The sequence below is a fragment of the Podarcis muralis genome, chromosome 8 (assembly GCF_964188315.1).
Source record: "Podarcis muralis chromosome 8, rPodMur119.hap1.1, whole genome shotgun sequence".
In the NCBI taxonomy this organism is placed as follows: domain Eukaryota; kingdom Metazoa; phylum Chordata; class Lepidosauria; order Squamata; family Lacertidae; genus Podarcis; species Podarcis muralis.
The window spans coordinates 75,389,139-75,406,571 of record NC_135662.1 but is presented as its reverse complement, the minus strand read 5'-3'; positions in this window follow the sequence as shown (position 1 = coordinate 75,406,571).

The following is a 17,433-nucleotide window of genomic DNA, read 5'->3' as shown; positions in this document are numbered from 1 at the left end:
CCACATCAACATACAGTGGTACCTTGGTTTGCGAACAGTCTGGTTTGCATACATTTTGGGTTACGAACACATCAAACCCAGAAGTGCGTGTCTCTGTTTGTTAACTTTTTTTGGATTATGACCCTTTTTTTTTTTTGGATTACGAACAATTTTTTTGGTTTACGAACAATTTTTTTGGAGCCCCATTGGCAAAAGTGCGCCTTGGTTTACGACCTGTTTTGGCTTACGAATGGATCTCCGGAACGGATTGTGGTTGTAAACCAAGGTAACCAGGGCCTTTTTTCAACAGGAACTCGCCAGATCTCAGTTCTGACCCCTCTCAGGCGAGCACCTTTTTCTTCCCAGAGTAGCTGTATGCACAAAGCTAACTTGGAAGTTTATTGTGGTGCAAAATGATCGAGCATGGCACTCATTCCTCAGCAACTCTTTTGAAAAAGCACCTGGGGAAGAGTCCATGCCTTTCAAGGAAGCATACAATGAAATAAACAAACGGTATGTTTGTTTTAACGAATAGAAATCAATTGTTAGTGTTTTGTTTAAAGCTGTTGCCATGGGGTGTTTCACCAACCAGCCTCAACATAGCTCTTCAGCAATCTCCTGGAGAATGTCACAGGCCTGTAGGTGTTCCTTTAGGATAAGTAGGAAGTTTTCTGGTTCCCACTCGCTTTATGCTTTTGTTCCAGTTAGACATGAAGTGCCATAACATGGCCTTTAGCAGCTCCTTTTGTTTGAGCCTCAACTGTCCCTGAAGACTACAGATCTTCTTATTCAGTTTGGTTTTGAAGACCTGTCCAGCTGCTTGTTTGGGTGGAAACTCACTTTGGGAAGGGAGTGTCTGGTGACTCCTACCCATAGGTGCCAGGAACGCAGGTGGCGCTGTGGGTTAAACCACAGAGCCTAGGGCTTGCCGATCAGAAGGCCGGCGGTTCGCATCCCCGCGATGGAGTGAGTTCCCGTTGCTCGGTCCCAGCTCCTGCCCACCTAGCAGTTAGAAAGCACGTCAAAGTAGATAAATAGGTACCACTCCAGCGGGAAGGTAAACGGCGTTTCCGTGCGCTGCTCTGGTTCACCAGAGGTGGCTTAGTCATGCTGGCCACATGACCTGGAAGCTGCACGCCGGCTCCCTCGGCCAATAAAGTGAGATGAGCGCCACAACCCCAGAGTCGGCCACGACTGGACCTAATGGTCCAGTCCTTTACCTTTACCTTTTACCCATAGGTGCCAGCTCTGTAGGGCTAAGGTGTCTTCCGCCTTCCCAAAGTCTGTTGGGATAGGGCCTAGTCTGCTCAACCTTGAAGGGGCAGGAGAGGCAGAGCCCTTCCTCGCCCACCTGCCCCTCCCTCCTCCCTCTCTCTTACTTTTTTTCCTGCTGTCTTCCACCACCTTGGGAGATGCCGTGCAACCTTGCAAGATGTTGCCCTGGTCTTTGCAGCATCTGCAGCAGTCACACAACATTGTGCCAAGTGTGGCAGCACACACTGCACGCATTATGAGCCTCCCCAATGTTGGGCGCAACTTGGTGCCTCTGCTCTTACCCCTCAGAAGAAACGACTCAATCCCTGTTGCCATAGGACAGGAATCAGCAGCATCTTTGCCACCCAGAGCCACGTGTGGCATTGGGCAGGTGCTAGGTGGGTACATGGCAGCGGGCATGGGCAGCTGTGGCTGTTGCTGGTGGTAGGCGGGGCCACTCTTGACATACATGCACACATTCTGTGTGTTCACTCTCACACAATTTCAAAGGGGGGGGGGAGGTGCAAGGGGGTGTCCTACAGAGTCCCTTCCTCTCAAGGTGTTGCTTGTCAGTGGTTCACATTCTAGTTCCTGTGCTACAACTCAGTGTTGGGCATCCCTGCCTGGAGTCAGAACCATGGCTGTAACCCATACTTTTCCAGGTAAGGCTGGGTCCTAGAAGGCTATATCTGAAGATACAACCCATACATCTTTCCTGATTATACTGTTCTAGATACTTGTAGGTGGAACTGAGAAACCGTCATTTCCCGTGGTACAGATGTCCACGATTTGTGTCCTGTTCCATAGCAGCATCTTGGAAAAGCTGAACTTAATCCACAGATCTACAACCAATGCTACTGTAAAATAGATGCAGATATGTGGTTGGGGGGTGTCTGTTGCTGCATTTTGCTCACCTATTGGTACTTGCCCTAGTTGAAGAAAATCATATGAGTCCCCATGCACAGAGAAGCTGTTGAACTTTTATAAAACACGTTTTTAAAAAAACCAACTAATGTGAAAGGATGAGAGAATACCAGGCTGCCAAGCCATAGTGGATCTTGAACCAGCAACCCTATAAGTCAGCGACTGGCTCGGTGCTCCATGTAGCAGCAAGATTGCTGGTTGGAACAGGAAATTGCCGCTGGATGCTATAAATCTTCCAGATTTGATATGCTCCTTCATTCTGAGCAATTTATCAGTGAGGAAGGCCTTGAGGGGGTTTATTGATCTGTACCTACTTGAATTCCTTACCAGCACTTGGGCTTTCTGAAGACAATGAGATGTTGAGATTTGCCATTGCATCTTGTTTGCAGATAACCTGAATGGTTTGAACAAAGCAGATCACAAGACTACATCTGCTTCGGCTAACTAAACCATGCTTGCTACATAGATAAAACTATATCCTAAGTGGAAGGTCTTTTTGTATGAACGATGCTCGCATTAGCTAAAAAGGCAGGGTCCACTCAGTGAGCAGGAGCCCTGTATAGAAGAGGGTAAGGAATACAGACTTTGGCCTTCATTGTAGCTGGAGAAAGCCTTTTAAAAATCATTTGCAGAGATACATACACCAGAAATGCATAGACTGAGCACATAGACTCTGAAATAACCAAAACAATTGTATAACAGTAACAATGCAATTTTTTAAAATGACTTTTAAATGTGCTAATTGGTATGGGTGTGCACCACCAACATAATTTAGTCAGAACCCTAGTTCAGTGCTTCAGAAAACTGCCTACTTTAGTTAGAAGTGCCTTGTGAGCTGTCTGATTCAGCTCAGGGTCCATCTGTATAAATCTGCTTCATAATCCCTGCCCCCCTACTTCACTATTTTTTGGCAGCAACTTTTTTGACAAAAGTGGATGAAATTTGCAGGCACCCCAGTCTTTCCAGGGTGAATAAAGGCTACTACATTATAGACACTGGGACGCGGGTGGTGCTGTGGCTTAAACCACAGAGCCTAGGACTTGCCGATCAGAAGGTCGGCGGTTCGAATCCCTGCGACGGGGTGAGCTCCCATTGCTCGGTCCCTGCTCCTGCCAACTTAGCAGCTTGAAGGCACATCAAAGTGCAAGTAGATAAATAGGTACCGCTCTGGCGGGAAGGTAAACGGCGTTTCCGTGCGCTGCTCTGGTTCGCCAGAAGCAGCTTAGTCATGCTGGCCACATGACCTGGAAGCTGTACGCCGGCTCCCTCAGCCAATAAAGCAAGATGAGCGCCACAACCCCAGAGTCGGTCATGACTGGACCTAACGGTCAGGGGTCCCTTTACCTTTTACATTACAGACAAATGTGTTTAGAGGTTTTTGTGCTGGGCACCTTTGAAGTTTGATTTTTTCTCTCTCTATTTTGGGGCAGAGTTTGATGAACTTTGCAGACAAGGTCGCCCCTTCTGAGGGTGTATAAATCTTGTCAAATTTCAAAAAACAGCTGCATTGGTTTTTCCCCACAGCGACAGCCATTCCAGTTTTGAGCTGGGTGGAAAAGGAACCACTTTACTCTGCCCCCTTAGTGTTTTGTGGGCTGTTGGTCTCAAAACGGCAGATGTGAGATAGGTGCTCCTAGGTAAGAAAACTACAAATTGGAGACAACAAAGCTCCACAGACTGCTTCAGATCTCCATGTTCCCTCTCTTGCTGCCTCATATAAATCCTGATTAGCAACCCAACAAGGCAAAAATCCATTTGAGGCACCACACTTCGTCTCAGAATTCAGGATTTGTCTGAAACTGATGCACACCTCTATTATGTGGGGGGATAGGCGATGGTGAGAAGAAAGAGGGAGATAGACTTGCACATGATGTAATGAGGACCATCTAATTGGTGTCCCAGTGACCCTAGGAAAGCCCCTGTTTCCAATGAACTGCAGTAATTGTGCTAGCTGGGACAGGGCAAGAACATGTTTTTTAAATTAAAAACTCCAACTCAGGTATGGGTACTGGCTGAATGCAGGGATGGTCATTGGATAATAGAAGTTGGTTGCTGTGGACACCAGGCTCCTCCAAGATGACATGCCTGATGGGGAAATTACACAATGACACATAAAATGGAAAGAGGGATAAGTTTCTCCTTTGGCATCAGAGATATCCTAGAAATGGAGGAGGGATGGGACGCTTGTTTATATGCCCAATGTTGAGGAGGGATGGGACGCTTGTTTATATGCCCAATGTCCACCTCCAAGGGCCTTTTAGCCCTCATTGCGAGAAGTGAAACTACAGGGAACCAGGCAGAGGGCCTTCTTAGTGGTAGCCTGTGGAACGCCTTCCCATCGTATGTCAAGTAGATAAAGAACTACACAACTTTTAGAAAACATCTGAAGGCAGCCCTGTATTGGGAAGTTTTTAATGTTTGAATCTTTATTATGTTTTTATATGTGCTGGAAGCCGCCCAGAGTGCTGGGGAAACCTAGCCAGATGAGAGGGGAATAATAATAATAATAATAATAATAATAATAATAATAATAATAATTTATTATTTATACCCCGCCCATCTGGCTGGGCCTCCCCAGCCACTCTGGGCGGCTTCCATAAAAACCAAAAATACAATAAAATATCACATGTTAAAAACTTCCCTGAACAGGGCTGCCTTAAGATGTCTCTTGAATGTCAGGTAGTTATTTATCACTTTGACATCTGCTGGAAGGGCGTTCCACAGGGTGGGCGCCACTACCGAGAAGGCCCTCTGCCTGGTTCCCTGTAGCTTTGCTTCTCGCAATGAGGGAACCGCCAGAAGGCCCTCGGCGCTGGACCTCAGCGTCCGGGCAGAATGATGGGGGTGGAGACGCTCCTTCAGGTATACTGGACCGAGGCCGTTTAGGGCTTTAAAGGTCAGCACCAACACTTTGAATTGTGCTCGGAAACGTACTGGGAGCCAATGCAAGTCTTTCAAGACCGGTGTTATATGGTCTCGGCGGCCGCTCCCAGTCACCAGTCTAGCTGCCGCATTCTGGATTAGTTGTAGTTTCCGAGTCACCTTCAAAGGTAGCCCCACGTAGAGTGCATTGCAGTAGTCCAAGCGGGAGATAACCAGAGCATGCACCACTCTGGCGAGACAGTCCGCAGGCAGATAGGGTCTCAGCCTACGTACCAGATGGAGCTGGTAAACAGCTGCCCTGGACACGGATTTGACCTGTGCCTCCATGGACAGCTGTGAGTCCAAAATGACTCCCAGGCTGCGCACCTGGTCCTTCAGGGGCACAGTTACCCCATTCAGGACCAGGGAATCCTCCACACCTGCCCGCCTCCTGTCCCCCAAAAACAGTACTTCTGTCTTGTCAGGATTCAACCTCAATCTGTTAGCCGCCATCCATCCTCCAACCGCCTCCAGACACTCACACAGGACCTTCACCACCTTCACTGGTTCTGATTTAAAAGAGAGGTAGAGCTGGGTATCATCCGCATACTGATGAACACCCAGCCCAAACCTCCTGATGATCTCTCCCAGCGGCTGCATGTAAATGTTGAAAAGCATGGGGGAGAGGACAGAACCCTGAGGCACCCCACAAGTGAGAGCCCAGGGGTCTGAACACTCATCCCCCACCACCACTTTCTGAACACGGCCCAGGAGGAAGGAGCGGAACCACTGTATAACAGTGCCCCCAGCTCCCAGCCCCTCAAGACGGTCCAGAAGGATGCTATGGTCGATGGTATCAAACGCCGCTGAGAGATCCAGCAGAACTAGGAAACAGCTCTCACCTTTGTCCCTAGCCCGCCGGAGATCATCAACCAGTGCGACCAAGGCAGTTTCAGTCCCATGATGAGGCCTGAATCCCGACTGGAAGGGATCCAAATGGTCCGCTTCTTCCAGGCGTGCCTGGAGTTGTTCGGCAACCGCTCGCTCAATCACCTTGCCCAGGAATGGAAGATTTGAGACTGGGCGATAGTTGGCCATCGTGGCCGCATCTAAAGATGGTTTTTTAAGAAGCGGTTTAATAACCGCCTCTTTCAGCGGGTCTGGGAAGGCTCCCTCACGGAGGGAAGCATTCACCACCCCACGAAGCCCATTGCCCAGTCCTTCCCGGCTAGCTTTTATAAGCCAGGATGGGCAAGGATCCAGGAGACAGGTGGTTGGTTTCACTCGTCCAAGCAGCCTGTCCACATCCTCGGAGGTAACAGATTGGAATTGATCCCACTCAACTTGACTAGACAGAACTCTAGCACTCTCCCGCCCTGGCCCTGCTCCCACGGTGGAGTCTACTTCTTCCCGAATCTGAGCGATTTTATCTGCAAAAAACTTTGCAAAATCATTGCAGGAGAACATGTGGCCCGTACTGGGCCCCGATGTTGCAGGTGGTTCCGCTAAATTGTGAACCACCTGAAAAAGTCTCCTGCTGCTGTTTTCTGCAGATGCAATAGAGGCGGTGAAGAAATTCTTCTTCGCCGTCGCTATCGCCACTTGGTAGGCTCGACGTTGAGCTCTAACCTGTGTCCGGTCAGATTCGGAATGAGTTCTCCGCCACCGGCGCTCTAGCCGTCTCAACGATTGTTTCATTGCCCTCAGATCCGTGGAAAACCACGGGGCTGTCCGGGCTCCATGCAATCGGAGAGGGCGCTTCGGAGCCAAACAGTCAATAGCCCTGGTTAACTCCACATTCCAGCGGGCCACCAGGGAATCAGCTGAAAGGCCATCAACATGGGATAAAGCATCCCCTACCACTCTCTGGAAACCATTTGGATCCATTAAGTGGCGGGGGCGGACCATCCGAATTGGTCCCACCTCCCTGCAGAGGGGATGGGTCGCAGAGAAGTCCAGTTGCACCAGGAAGTGATCTGACCATGGCACTTCTTTCGTTTCGCTTTTACTTAGTGTCAGATCACCAACATCCATAGAGGTAAACACCAGGTCCAAGGCATGTCCACGGCTATGGGTTGGGCCAGACTTATTCAGGGACAGCCCCATGGAGGCCATGCTTTCCACGAAGTCCCGAGCGGCCCCTTGTAAGGTCGTGTCGGCATGGATGTTAAAATCCCCTAGGACGACCAAGCTAGGTGTCTCCAGGAGAACATCCGCCACGACCTGAAGCAGCTCGGGCAGGGAATCCTTGGTGCAGCGGGGAGGTCGGTACACCAAAAGGAATCCTGTACTGCCCCTATTGCCCAACTTCCAGAACATGCACTCAGAAAACTGGGTCTTCCCAACAGGACGCCTGGTGCAAACTAATGACTTCCTAAAAATCACTGCAACCCCCCCTCCCCGCCCACATGACCTGGGTTGCTGTGCGTAAGAGAAACCTGGTGGACAAGCAGTGGCAAGGACAGGCCCATCTGCTTCAACCAACCAGGTCTCTGTTATACATGCCAGGTCAAATCCTCCATCCATGATCAAGTCATGGATGGCAGTGGTCTTATGAATCATTGACCTGGCATTGCACAGCAGCACCTTCAGGTCATGTGGGTATCCCTTGCTGATTCTAGTATCCATCCGGTCAGGACCAGACCCGGAGGCAGGGATAGTCCTCAGACAACGACTAAACCTGCCTCCTCTGTAATGATAGGGTCTGGTCTTAGCGTAACTCCTCCTCCTACCCGTGATCACTGAGATCGGTTGTCCCAGTGCATCCCGCCCTGTGGAACATGCCCCAGCCATTTTATGGGCTGGGGCCCACTCCCCGGCAGCCCTGAACCCTCCCCCTAAAAACAAAATAACACCTTAAACAAACAAACAAAACCAATAAAACAATACAAACGAAAAATGTAAAAATTACAAAAACATCAAAATAATAATAAAAAATAAAATAATTCCCCAAGCCCAACCAACATCCATCCCACCCCCACCCCGCACATACAAAAAATCCAAAGAATTAAAAAACAACAACAAAAAAAACACATTTTAAAAACACTCTGTGCCTCTCCGGCAGTAACAACTGTCCTGGTGAGGCCTGTCAGGCCCCGCCCTGGGCCAGATGGTAAGTGGCAGGAAGGAGCAGGGCCCTCAAGCACTCACTCAGGGAGTCTTCCTGGGCAGCAGGCCGCAAGCCGTCCTTATGAGGCCCCAGGCCCCGCCCCAGGCCAGATGGTAAGTGGCAGGAAGGAGCAGGGCCCTCAAGCACTCACTCAGGGAGTCTTCCTGGGCAGCAGGCCGCAAGCCGCACGCAGTCCTTATGAGGCCCCAGGCCCCGCCCCAGGCCAGATGGTAAGTGGCAGGAAGGAGCAGGGCCCTCAAGCACTCACTCAGGGAGTCTTCCTGGGCAGCAGGCCGCAAGCCGCACGCAGTCCTTATGAGGCCCCAGGCCCCGCCCCAGGCCAGATGGTAAGTGGCAAGAGCAGGGCCCTCCAGCACTCACTCAGGGAGTCTTCCTGGGCAGCCAGGAATAATAATAATAATAATAATAATAATAATAATAATAATAATAATAATAATAATAATAATATAATAATAATAATAATAATAATAATACTGCCATGCTCCCACCCCCAAAAACACATGCATGTCCAGGAAAACTAGGAAGAAAGGACTTTGAAGGATGAAGCACTAAAAGCACTAAGAATGAAAAGAGATTGTGTGACCTATCAAACCTTGGACTAATTCCCTTTGTATTCTGCTACAGCTCCTTGATGTTGAGCCAACACAGCTTCTTTTAGTTCTTTTCTTTTTTTAAATGCATGCTTCATAGGAAGTTAGCCATTTAAAAAGTGCTAAATGGATCGGCCTAGACATGACTGCCTCCAAGACACAGGGAAAACTCAGGGAAGGGAACATCACAACTAGCTTTCTTGCACTTCTTTGACAGTGTATACCATTCGTGCATGGCAAGCTGCCCTCTACAGATGAATCTGGCCACCATGACCTTGTAATGTGGATGCTTATGGGAGCCTCAAAATGGAGACACTCCCTCTGAAGCAATCCTATCAAAGACTATGTCTGGTCTACATAGAAATCTTGTTTGCTTTCCATTCCGACTGGCACTCCAGTGTTAATCCACTTGCATGTGTACCAGTCATTGAATACTAGTTTTGGATTTGTTTAATCTTTGGACCAAAACAGTGTGGGCACTTATAAATTTACAATTATGCAGATGTGATTTCTAGCTTTTCTAAACAATTCTTAGCATTCATGTAGAGCTTTAGAGGGTTCAAGATGCATCACATCACATCAGTATTAGTTTCTTATTACACATAGGGGGAACAACTGAGATGATGAGATAGCAGCTTACCTAATGCCACCTATGTGAGTTCATGGCACAGGTAATAATTGAATCCTTGACTTCCTGATTTGCTGGTCAGTTGCTTAGCCATTATAAGCCTTCTCAAAAAGGCTAAAATGACCCCAGACAAAGTTAGGACCCATGAAAAAAACAACTTACCTTAGTTTCAACCCTTGTCATCTTCCAGGAACTATCAGCTATGTTAGCAATGGCATTTCCATACTCAGAGGCAATATACCTCCTACTACCAGATTGATGCATTTGAATTATGGTGCTGGAGGAGACTCTTGAGAGTCCCATGGACTGCAAGAAGATCAAACCTATCCATTCTGAAGGAAATCAGCCCTGAGTGCTCACTGGAAGGACAGATCCTAAAGCTGAGGCTCCAATACTTTGGCCACCTCATGAGAAGAGAAGATTCCCTGGAAAAGACCCTGAGGTTGGGAAAGATTGAGGGCACAAGGAAAAGGGGATGACAGAGGATGAAATGGACAGTGTTCTCGAAGCTACCAACATGAGTTTGACCAAACTGCGGGAGGCAGTGGAAGACAGGAATGCCTGGTGTGCTCTGGTCCATGGGGTCACGAAGAGTCGGACACGACTAAACAACTAAACAACAACAATTATGTTTTTACCCCATTACAGTAAGAAACCTGCAGTGACGTAGCATGGGTTGCCAGGGCCTAGGGCAAGGCGGGATGGGTGGGGAGGGAAATGGATGGAGTATGCATGTGCATTCAACTGCCTAACAACGTCCATGTCACCCAGGAGATTGTAGCCGTAGAGATAAGAAAAGAAGAATCATTCTGTTGTCTTAAGAGGTTGCTTCCTGGTTCGTATGGAGAAACAATTTTCAATAGAAACCAGCAATGGAATTGTGGCAGCACCAGGTGTTCAAATTTTGCACCCCTAACAATTTTGCGTCTGGGGCAACCGCCCCTGTGGCCCCTCCCACACTATGCCACTGGAAACCTGAGGTATTGACAGAAGTATTTTTTAAAGTCTGCATGCATATTCTTTTGTTTGTTTGTTTGGAGAATTTATATACCATTTAATTATAATAATCTGCAAGCAAGTAACTCATACATTCATACCTCGGGATAAATACGCTTCAGGTTGAGCGCTTTCGGGTTGCGCTCCGCGGCGACCTGGAAGTAACGGAGTGTGTTACTTCTGCGTTTCGCCGCTCAAGCATGCGCAGATGGTCAAAATGACGTCACGCACATGCGTGGAAGCGGTGAAACGCGACCCGCACATGCACAGACCCGTGCAGGCACAGACGTTCTGTTTGGGATGCGAACGGGGCTCTGGAATGGATTCTGTTCGCATCCCGAGGTCCCACTGTACAGTGAAAATTAAAATCAGTGAAAACTTTAAAATTGCAATTCAACTAAAATGCCCGCTGGGGAAAAAGCTCTTCATTGTTTGACTTCAACAGGAAAGAAGTTCCATAAAATTAGACCCACAGTGCTGAATTCCTGGCTCTTGGTGAATACAAGCTATGCATCTGAGCCATAGGGGATCACTAACAGTGACTTCCCCAAAGATCTCAGTTAACAGGCAGGGATATAAGGGAGCAGGTGGTCCTTGAAGTATCTTCAACCCAAATTGTTAAGTATCATATCAATTAATACAAGAACCTTGAACGTGGACCAATAGCATGTGGACAGCCAGTGCAAGATTCTGAGTACTGGAGTAATGTCCTGACAATAGGTGTGGGACGTGGGTGGTGCTGTGGTCTAAACCACTGAACCTCTTGGGCTTGCTGATCAGAATGTTGGCGGTTTGGATCCCCATGATGGGGTGAGCTCCCATTGCTCTGTCCCAGCTCCTGCCAACCTAGCAGTTCGAAAGCACGCCAGTGCAAGTAGATAAATAGGTACTGCTGTGGCGGGAAGGTAAACTGTGTTTCCATGTGCTCTGGTTTCCGTCACGGTGTTCCGTTGTGCCAGAAGCAGTTTAGTCATGCTGGCCACATGACCTGGAAAGCTGTTTGTGGACAAATGCCGGTTCCCCATAGTTGCCTTTGACTGGACATAACCATCCAGTGATCTTTTATCTTCACCCTGGCAATAGTCTGTCCTCATCAAGAGTCTAGCCACAGTGTACCAAAATCACAATTGGCACTACGAAAGGCACAGACATCTTCCACTGCAAAATGGTTTTCACAATAATGGGTGGGGAGACAGGAGTGCAAAACAGATGGATTTATGGCAAAGCCACAAAATAATATCCAAAGTAAGGAAGATCAAACAAATGAAACAAGTATGTTAAGTGATGGAACATATACGGTTAAGCAGAATCATCAACTAGCTGCTCAAAATATAGCAAATAAGGTTTTGAACCACACTAGTATTTTTCAAAATGTTTTGGAACCTGAAGGTTCCTGAGAAGCTTATAGAGGATTTCTCACCTGAAGAAAGAGTAACAAGGGACAAATGTCCCTGAAATAGCTTGTTGCTATTGATCTTCAGAAACGCACGTCAGCAATTGAACGTATCGACAGCTTTCTCTAGAAGCCATTTTCTGTAACATTTGCAGTGATTGTGGGGTCCAATGGGCTTGGATCAGCACCTTATGCTCCATGTGCACCCAAAAATGCTCTAAAATATGCAGTGGTTCCTTGGCAGGCTAGACAATGTGCAAAGGTTGCCCTAAAAAGGTAAAAGGACCCCTGACAGTTAAGTCCAGTTGTGAACGACTCTGGGGTTGCGGCACTCATCTCGCTTTACAGGCCGAGGGAGCCGGCATTTGTCCGCCCCGCAGACATTTTACCGGGTCATGTGGCCAGCATGACTAAGCCACTTCTGGCGCAATGGAACACCAACACCAGAGCAGCACACGAAAATGCCATTTACCTTTCTGCCGGAGCGGTACTTATTAATCTACTTGCACTTTTTGATGTGCTTTTGAACAGCTAGGTGGACAGGAGCTGGGACCGAGCAATGGGAGCTCACCCCGTCGCAGGGATTTGATCCGCCGATTGGCAAGCCCAAGGCTCAGTGGTTTAGACCACAGCGCCACCTGCGTCCCTTGCCCTAAAAAGGTAAAGATAAAGGGACCCCTGACCATTAGGTCCAGTCGCGGACGACTCTGGGATTGCGGCGCTCATCTCGCTTTATTGGCCGAGGGAGCCAGCGTACAGCTTCCGGGTCATGTGGCCAGCATGACTAAGCTGCTTCTGGCAAACCAGAGCAGCGCACGGAAATGCCATTTACCTTCCCGCAGGAGCGGTACCTATTTATCTACTTGCACTTTGACGTGCTTTCGAACTGCTGGGTTGGCAGGAGCAGGGACCGAGCAACGGGAGCTCACCCCGTCATGGGGATTCAAACCACTGACCTTCTGATCAGCAAGCCCTAGGCTCAGTGGTTTAACCCACAGCGCTACCCGCGTAGGTAGAACACCCCTAAAGTGAGTGGATTAGGCTTTGCTTGCCTGCCTTTCTAATGTGGTTGAGCTTTGCAGCTGAATCCAGAGAGGTTTTGCTCTCTACCCAACTCAGATGTTACCACAGTGCACATGGCAGAGGTTAAAGACTCTTATGCTGATGCAGAACAGCACGAGGTTAAAAGAGCAGTGCTTTTATTTTCTGATAACCCTGGATTCTAAAACAGCGTACAACAAACGGACAAGTCCCTGAACAGATTTCAAAAGATATCACATGTCTGTGAGCTAAACACATTGTTGTTTTAAGCCCTGCTGCTCTGTCAGATTATCCAACTTTGTCAGCTGCACCTCATTTTCCCTCTCTTTCTTTCTGCAATAAAAGAAAGTATTACCAAGCTAGCATTTTCTTGTTTGGAAAAAATGAACTGTAGTAGCTCTCACTTGCTAGGATATAAAAGAGCAGTTTAAGCGCTCATTAGACCCAAATAACCTTTCGGGCAGGGCTTTGTAGTATTGAATGCTGTTACAGTGGTACCTCGGGTTAAGTACTTAATTCGTTCCGGAGGTCTGTTCTTAACCTGAAACTGTTCTTAACCTGAAGCACCACTCAAGCTATTGGGGCCTCCTGCTGCCGCCGCACCGCCGGAGCCTGATTTCCGTTCTTATCCTGAAGCAAAGTTCTTAACCTGAAGCACTATTTTGGGTTAGCGGAGTCTGTAACCTGAAGCGTATGTAGCCTGAAGCATATGTAACCTGAGGTACCACTGTATTTCAATATTTTGCCATCATTCTTCATGGAACTTGAGTGGAAATTGTCTGTATATTGGTAATGGATACAACAAAATGATGAATAGGGGTCTGAAAACGAAGCCTTATGAGGAGTGCTTGAAGGATATTTAGCCTGGAAAAGAGGAAACTGAGAGGAGATATGATGGCCATCTTCAAATATCTTAAGGACTGTAACATAGAGGAGGGAGCATGCTTCTTTTCTCCTGTTCAGGAGGGTTGGACTCAAAACACTGGCTTCAAGTTGGAAAAAAAGGAGATTCGGAGTAATACAGTGGTACCTCTGGATGCAAACAGGATCCATTCCTTAGCCCCGTTCACATCCTGAGTAGAACGTAAGATGCGTCTGCGCGTCTGCGGATGCACAGGTCACGTTCTGCCGCTTCCGCGCATGCGCGTGACGTCATTTTGAGCATCTGCGCATGTGCAAGCAGCGAATCCCAGAAGTAACTTCTGAGTCACCGTGGAGCATAACTTGAAAACCCTCAACCTGAAGCACATTTAACCCGAGGTATGACTGTATTCGGAAGAACTTTCTGACAGTAAGAGCTGTTCAGCAGACTCCCACGAGAGGTGGTGGACTCTCCTTCCTTGCAGGTTTTAAAACAGAGGTTCTGTGGTCATCTGTCATGGATGCTTAAGCTGGGATTCCTGCATTGCAGGGGGTTGGACTAGATGACCATTGGGGTCCCTTCCAACTCTAAGATTCTATGAAAGTTTTAAAGGTGTGCATGCTCCACTTCAGCTTTTGCAACCTGGTTCCCTCCTGATGTTTTGGCTCAACAGCTTCAACCAGAGAAATAAATACTCTCAACAGCTTCAACCAGAGAAATAAATACTGATGACATCTTGCCCCCAATCTCCCTATGACCACTCCCAACAGCTTCATGGGGATAAAATAGCAATGGCACTCAATGGCATAACTGCCAGAGGGATAAAAAAACGCTCTCCTAACAGTATTCTTTAGACTCAGTTCCATAGGTATCCACTATAACACTGTGCCCTTAGTACTCATTCCAGCCAAGTGTCAGCCAAGGAAGATACAGTAGTACCTCGGGTTAAGAACTTAATTTGTTCTGGAGGTCCGTTCTTAACCTGAAACTGTTCTTAACCTGAGATACCACTTTAGCTAATGGGGCCTCCCGCTGCCACTGCACCACTGGCGTGTGATTCCTGTTCTCAACCTCAGGTAAAGTTCTTAACCTGAGGTACCATTTCTGGGTTAGCGGAGTCTGTAACCTGAAGCGTCTGTAACCTGAGGTACCACTGTACCATGGTCAATAGTATCCAAAACCATACAGTTCAGGAAGAAGGAGCAAGTCCACACTCCTCATGTCCTGCTCTTGTTAAAGGGCTGCCATGGTCTCATGACCAGGCCCAAACCTGAGCCAGGGTCTAGATAATCCAGCTCATCCAAGAACGCCTGTAGCTGTTCTGTCACAAATCTTTCTAACACCTTCCCAATAAAAAGGGGCATCTATGACTGCTCAGTAGTTATTCTGAAGGGGTGGTGCTGTGGTCCCAAACACTGACCCTCTTGGGCTTGCCGATCGGAAGGTTGGCGGTTCAAATCCACGCGATGGCGGTGAGCTCCTGTTGCTGTGTCCCAGCTTCTGTCAACCTAGCAGTTGAAAAGCACACCAGTGCAAGTAGATAAACTGGTACTGCTGTGGCAGGATGGTAAATGGCATTTCCGTGCACTCTGGCACTCGTCAGGTGTCCCATTGCGCCAGAAGCGGTTTAGTCACATGACCTGGAAAGCTGTCTGTGGACAAATGCCGGCTCTCTTGGCCTAAAAGCGGAGATGAGCGCCCCACCCCACAGTCAAATTCAATTGGGCTTATCCATCCAGGGGTCCTAAAAAATCTTTACTTAGTTATTCTGAGTTCAGTGGGCTCAGAGAGGCTTCTTGAGGAGTGGGTGTATTGCCACCTCTTTCAAGGCAGTGGGGACCAGCAACTTGCACAATGATACATTAACCAAACTCAGGACCCAACCAGTCAAGCCTCCTAGGCTACATTTAGCATAGGAAAAACTTCCATAGGACCATTCACATCTTTGACAGAGATGCACTTAGGAGACCTCGCTCAGGTATCAAGCTAATTGGGCCGCCTTGGACCAATTGCACTCTCTCAAAATTATTTTGTAGGTTGTTGAGAAGGTACCCCATATTTGCTGCCTTCTGCTGAATTGAGGAAGGGTCCAGCAGAAACATGATAAATAAAATTGTCTGATGCCAAATTAAATACAAGACTTTTCCATGGAGACAGTTTCCACATTCAGCTGAAAGTCACCCAGTTTTGAGAAGCTGAGATATAATGTGCATGTGTGAAACAGTTTTATTTAGCCCTGTCCTTGCCAATAACGTCTTTTCCCAACATCATTGAAAACTTTATCTGAAAAAAGAAGTGCAAATCATGAGGGTTGGCTTGTTTTAATTCTAATCGCATTAGGACAAACTACACATATTTGCTTTGTACCCTATATTGATCGAATGCCAAACCAGAAACATTTGCTGCTGCAGCTCCCTCCATGCCTTTACAGAATAAATATTGCTTGAAATTCCAGTTGGCAATTTTAAACTTGCCCGTTAGTAGTTGCTAGGGAGAAAGTGAGCCTTGGGACAATGAGGTTTGGCATGGAGCTATGAACTTTCACAATGCAAGCCTGGGCAATAATGAGGAGGAAGACTCTTTTTAAAGAAGTGCATATGCTGATTGGACAGAACTGGCACGGCTGTTTGCCAACTTGCCATGATGAACTGTGCAAAAATGCCCCGGAAAATCCCTTCCTCCTGGACACTGCTGACTGCTGAGCAATCTGTGCTGTGTGTGCTTTTTTGTTTTGTGCTCTTCTGGGCAAAGGAAAAGAAACACACAAACACACACACACCCGAGCTCAAATTCCCACACGAAGAAGAAGAAGAAGAAGAAGAAGAAGAAGAAGAAGAAGAAGAAGAAGAAGAAGAAGAAGAAGAAGAAGAAGTGAAAACCTTATTTATTACCTTTTTAATTTGAAATGGAAACAATTGTGGCTACATGCTAGACTGCAAAAGTATGTTACAGCCGTACCTTGCTTTTCGAATAGCCTAGTTCTCGAACATTTTGGCTACCGAACAATCAAAACCCAGAAGTGACTGTTCCTGTTTTTGAATGTTCTTTTGGAATTTGAACGTCTGAGGGGGCTTCTGATTGGCACACCCATTACTGTGGCATGCACATTTCAATATATGATTTAATGCACATCTCTGCCTATGTTTTTGAAGAACTAGTTGTGCGTCAGCATTTTGTTTATGTGTGGCCAACACTGAGACAGAGCCAATAGTTTCACACTGGAGAACAGGAACCGCAGCTTCTAACAGCCTGCTTTTTATTTAAGGCCAACCAAAAAGCTCGAACGAAAGCTGACCTGGAGTTTCGTCATCATTCCAAATTTCTGCCAGAAAGCGAAAGAACTTGTGCTTTGTGCGCAAAAGACCCACTTTACTCCTTGACATAATTTCTTTAAAGGGCATAATTTCTAAATATGTATAGTGGTACCTTGGTTTTCAAACTTAATCCGTTCCGGAAGTCCATTCCAAAACCAAAGCATTCCAAAACCACGCACGCTTTCCCATAGAAAGTAATGCAAAATGGATTAATCCTTTCCAGACTTTTAAAGACAACTCCTAAAGCAGCAATTTAACATGAATTTTACCATCCAATGAAACTGGTGATCCATAAAATGAAAGCAATAATCAATGTACTGTACTGTACTATAAAATAAATAAGACAGCATTGTAGATGATAAAAATAAAATTATTTTTTCCCCTTACCTGCACTGATGATAGTCATTGTTTGGATGGGGGGCTTTTATCCATTTCTGCAGTCACACAATCAATCAATCAA